Here is a 5,605-nt window from a genome sequence, read left to right as displayed (position 1 = left end):
AAAGAGATGAGGTAGACGACTGTGCTGACTCCTGGAGACCCCTCTGGATGCCTTCCAACAAAATCCGGGGTCCCTTCGGTAAGGCGAGGAGCCCGGCCGCTCCTGCGCCACTTGTGCAACCGAGTTATTTTTTAAATTGACTTCGTTTTGTCTCCAACAGAATCTCATCTTCCTTGGCAAGCAGCCTGGGGAGAAGGCGAGCGTCGCGAGGAGGGAGCAGGGCCGCCCCCTAGCGAAGGGGAGAGGCACGAGGGCGCGGCCCGGGGCGCTCACCCGGAAAGCCCTAGACACCGGGGCTGCGGCTGGTCTCCTGCGAGGCTGCCCGGCGTCTCCTGGGCTCCCGGGGCGCCCTCCGCTGCGGGCCCGAGGCCCCGCGCGCTTGGCTGGCGCGCACCTTCTAACTGAGTCACCGCCCCCGCGCCGCGCAGGCCGGGGCCAGGCGAGGGGCCGCTCCGCAGCCCGGCAGCGGCTTGGTCAGCCAAGGTACAGTCGCGAATCTCCCCCGGTACCCACGGCCCTGCCGCAGGACAATATGTCGGCAGCATGCTAATTGCTTTAACCTAGTTTCAGACCCACCGAGGGGTTCCTCGCGCGCCGCGGGTGCCATGGACCTCGTCCAAGTGCAATTAAAGCGAGGCCGCGAGCCCGACCCCGAAGCGCGGCCTGGCCAGACACGCGGAGATTCTGGGTCGAGAAGCTCCCAGGAGGCCCTTGGCCATGGACCCTCTCACCCCTTCCAGCCTTCGCAGCTTCTCCCGGCCCTCCCCCTGAAAGATGGAGATTTCACACTGGAGACAGAATTTGGGAAGGAGAGAAAATAATTCGATTTTGTCCTGTAATAGAGCCCATTAAACATGAAAGTTGCTTTGGCACAAATGCTTCTATCAGGCATGTAATCTCATTACACTCATTAGAAAGTCAAATGTTAGGCAGACTTCAACTTAATTATAACCTATGTAAGTATTGTACCGTATTCTTCGTCTGTGTAGACCCGCGTTTCAATTGGGTTGGGTAATGTGGCACTCGGCAGTTAAAACACTACAATCATTGTGATGTGGCACCTTTTATTTTGCGTGTGATTCAAAGCCTCAACACATCCTTTAGTGCGGTGCAGATGAAGCGGAAGAGCCGGGCTGAGCGTGTAAAACACCAGGGTCTCTATCTTGTCACTCTTCTGTCCTGACTTGGCAAGTCCCTTTAAACACAACCTTCAAAGAGACTGACAGCTTCTTTTTATTTACTCATAATCCATTCATTCTAGTGTAGCAATTCTTAAAAAAAAAAAAAAACTGCCGCAGGAAAAGCAGAACAAACGTATCATTTCAGAGTCCCCTCTGGCGTCGGAAGCCTGAGCAGAGTTTGGTGCACGAGCCGTTCTCCTTGTGGCCACGCCAGGCTGGAGAGCCTCTGGCCTGGGGCAGCTCTGGCCAGTAAATACAGCCTGGCACTGGAAAGATCAGTGTGGGGGCAGTTTGAGTGACAGGTATTCAGCTGTCCTGCTAAGTCCACACGTTTCTTCCAACTTAAAAAAAAATAGTAAGTTCTGTATGAAAATAATCGAATAAGCCAGACTCCTGGATGGCTAGGGAAACCCTTTGCTCAGCCTCGTTCTTCTGAGCGCCCACCAGCCCCAGGTTGAATCCAGGTCTGGGACCACCAAGGGAAAGAGGTTCAAGTCCCCACTGGCTGCCTTGGTCCATTTAGCATAATAAAGAGGCTGCAAACCCAGAACGGGGTACACATCAGGATCTCTCCTCAGGAGCTGGCTAAGTCTTTCTCCAGTGGTCTAGACTCCGCTGCTGGAGACTGACTGTGGGAGGAGGGAGTACTGGAGAGGGTTTGCTCAAGTCTTCTGAAAAGAGAGTTTGGGTGAGGTGCCCTCCCTTCCCCCAACAACTTCTCCCCTCCCAGCAAATATATATACTCAATTCCAGCCTATCCTGCTGGTCGCCCATCCTAGCTGCACAGCCACTGGGCCTCCACAATGTCAGAATGCCAATGGCTCTCCTCAGTGAAAGCCCCTTCTGCTCATCCCTCTATCTCCCCTACATTTCCGGGGGGCATGAGGTCAGAGTCTTTCTCCTCATTGCCTTAAAAGATTTTACACATCATGAGATGATGGCTTTCTATTTTCAAAGGATGGAAACCTGAGGTCATCCTTCTTCCCTTTTGTTTTTCATCAGAAAATTCTTAGTTCTGATGTGAGGTGGGGAGAGGGGGCTCCTGAGGGGAGGTTGAGGGAGGCCAGAAGAGGAGAGGGGAGCCACTTCCCCATCCTGAGCTGGGTGCCCTCTGTGATGGAGCCCCCTTGTGGAGCCTCTTCCTGCCCATGGAGGAGACACGATGGCTTAATTAAAAGCCCTCATAAAAAGTTGAATTCTGGAACCCAGAGGTCCTGTAAGACAGCAGAAGTAGGTGGGAAAGACAGCGAGTCTCCCACCCCAGGTTGGGAGCAGAGCGCACAAAGAGCCTTGTTGGAACTCCTGTGAAATCGGCTGTGGGGTTCCCAGGACTGCTCATCTGCCAGTACCAGGATTAACGCCCCTCCGTGGGCGTTACATCCATAAACTCATCCCATTTCCATTAATGGGCCTTTGCGGTGGCACCGAGTACCAGCTGCGAGGTTGAACAAACACCAGTTGAGCACTCCCTGGCGAACCTCTCTGGGAAGAGCCCTCGCCCTCCCTCTCTCCCTCGTCCTCCCTCCCACTGCCATTCCAAAGCCTTCTGCAGCCTGTGGGAATGGTCCTAAATAATTCCACAACCAATTGCGTTGTTGAGATCTGGAACCACTGGTAGGAAGCGATTCCCACGACGGGATGTGGGGTCTGGCCAACAGGTGTTCAGATTTGGCCCAGGGAGATGGGGAAACCCAGGGAGGGAGACGGGGCTGCCAGAAAGCAGGCTGCTCAGGGCCTCCCGGCTTTACAGGCCGTGGAAGCCGCAGACAATCGAAATGATATCTTTATTGCTAGGTTCATGTCCTGGGCTATAACATATCAATCCCTGTCGTGGTTCTCTAGGATGCACCTGGTATTTCAAACTTGTTCTTTTTGTGCTTCTGGGTCCTGGGCTGCAGCTGCCTAAAACAAGCAAAGAGAGAGGCCCTTACAATGTCTCCAAGACGTGTTGGCATGGTTTGCCTGTCTTTAATGTACCATTAACTATTGTCTTTACACAATATGGGAACTGTAAAGCATGACATGTGTTATAATAAAACACATTTTCAATGATACACTTGGACTTGAGGCTGGGGTGCTGCAAACAAACAGGCCCAAATCTTGTTTTGTCTCCCTTGCTAAGCCTACTGGCAATTAAACTTAAGACCACTGTTTCCCCCCGTCCTGATCAGCCAATTAAATTTTATGTCTCCTAATTTTTCACATAGAAAAAAGTCTCCGTGCTGGCCCCTAAAGACATTGATTTTCTTGCTATCACCTGGCGCTCAGACCTTACTTCCATTTATCAAGAAGGGAAACGTCAGGCGTTACATAAAGTGACTCTGTTACCATAAGGCTCTCACCATCCTGGCCTATTGTTTTCCCTTGTTAATAACTCATTACCAGGATTTAACAAATCAACCATTACATATGTTTTGTGTCTCCATATTTTGATCCGTACGATTAAGCAGATGTTACGATTGAAAATTGAAAAGTCCAAGGCTACTCTAGTCTGAAAGAAAGAGGGCAGCCTCAAACAACGAGCTAACAATGAGATTCAGAAGATCTTCAGAAAAACATTTACCACCAATAAACAGACTCCAACCTGCTCCATTTCAACCATTGTGTGCTTTGGGGGAATAATTAAGTTTAATAGGAATAGGTCTGGAGGGTTTTCAATGCCAAGACCACAGGTGCGGGGTGGCATGATGAATGATTTGCCTGATTTTTGCCAAGCTCAAGGGCTCTTCTCTTGGACTTTCAAGCAGATAGAAAATATTGTCATTTCTTTTAATTCACAGCATTACTTTCAAGCCGAACAAAGGCAGGGGCCGGGGGGAGGCGGGGGAAGGGCTCGGCTGTAATGAAGCGCCTCGGAGGCGGAGGTGCAGCGGAGAAGGCTGAGGCGGCGGCGGAGCGCGCTGCTGCGTTTGTGCGCAAGTGACTGTCCTGTGCCACACACAAAAGGCCTCCTTCTCCCCACCTTCTGCCGCCTTTCAGCCCTCGGGCCCCTGCCGAGCCGGCTCCCGGAACCCCGGGGGGCTCCTGGCCGCCTCCCCAGGGCAGCCCGGCCTTCGGGGCGTCCGCCGCTGGCCAGGAAAACCTCGCCAAACTTTCCCCAAACTCGGCGGGCTGGGGAGGGACCCTGGCCGGAGGCGCGCATGCGCCCCGCCCGCTGCTCGGCGTTCCCAGGGTTTCGGAGAGCCGGGGTGGAGTCGGACAAGTGTCCCCGGAGGCCCGCCGAGCCCCTGCTCCCAGGGCAGTTGGGGCTCGGGTGCTGTCGGTCTTCCCTCGAGGCTGGAAGTGGCTGCCCGGCGCCGGGCTCTCCGCAGTTCTGCTATCTTTGCGCATGGAAGTCTCCAAGAGGGGCTCCAGGAAGCGGCGAGCAGAGAGGGGGCGAACGGCCTGAAGGAGGGCAGGAGCTAGGACACAAGGCTTCTTTGGGGAGGCCCGGGGTAACTACGTCCCCTGGCAGGGCGGGAAGCCCTCGGGCGGCCGCCTGCAGAGGGCCCCATGGCCCGGGGCGCAGGCTGTGGCGAGCTGGTTTTGCATCTGGGCGGAGGCGCCGGCGCTCTTAGTTACAGTGGCGGGGCTGCAGGTTTCTAGCCCGCCCCGACTTTGGGGCCCCTGGGGACCTAAACCTGCCTCTCGCGGGGGGGTTTGGCCCTTGGCTGATCTCCGCAGCTTCACGCCAACCCCCTCCCTGGGGCTTCGGCACCTGTTCCAAAAAACCTGTTGCGCTGACTTCGCTTTGGAAAGGCGCCGAGGTTCTGCTTGATGGTGGCGGGCTGCGCGGAGGCCCCCAGGCGCCAGGAGAGAGTTATGGTGCCCTAGTAGTGAGAGGCAAAGTCTCACCACGTCCCGTGGCACGCAGTGTGTTCACCTCGGCCTGTGTCCCGGGAACCCAAGGCGTCCTGGGCTCGCCTGCACTTTGCCCACCCCGGGGACTTCTTATGTAGCTCTTGGTAATTTGGGGAGGAAGGACTACACAAAGATCGGGATTAGAGACTCACCACCGGCTAATTAAATCCTCTTTTCTCCTCACCCCTCCCACCCCCAAACCTTGCAGCCAGATAGAAATCTTCAGTCTCCCACTCCCACCTTCAAGTGCTCCTACAGAAAGCTAGGTACTTTTGCACTACTGCCTCAGACGAACTGGCACTTGGAGCATTCTCATTCCTGAAGTGATTTTTAAAAAATTATTTCTAGTTTTACGATTTCTTTTCAGCGATCGCACAGGATCCCCTTTAGCTCCTTTCTTGTTTGGACCACTGAGCGTCACTGGAACAGCGAACAGCTAGGTATCTAGCTTCCTTCCGAGTGGAGTGCAAGCCTTTGAAATTGGATTCTGGTGATAAGGCTGGCTGGAAGATGTTTCTGGAAGGAGTTTTATTATGAAATCCAGTTGGGTAAGCCTTGCGAAATGGATGCCAACAGTTTGTTGG

Source organism: Ursus arctos, unplaced genomic scaffold, assembly GCF_023065955.2.
Source record: "Ursus arctos isolate Adak ecotype North America unplaced genomic scaffold, UrsArc2.0 scaffold_30, whole genome shotgun sequence".
NCBI classification, from domain to species: Eukaryota; Metazoa; Chordata; class Mammalia; order Carnivora; family Ursidae; genus Ursus; species Ursus arctos.
This window is presented reverse-complemented; position numbering follows the sequence as displayed.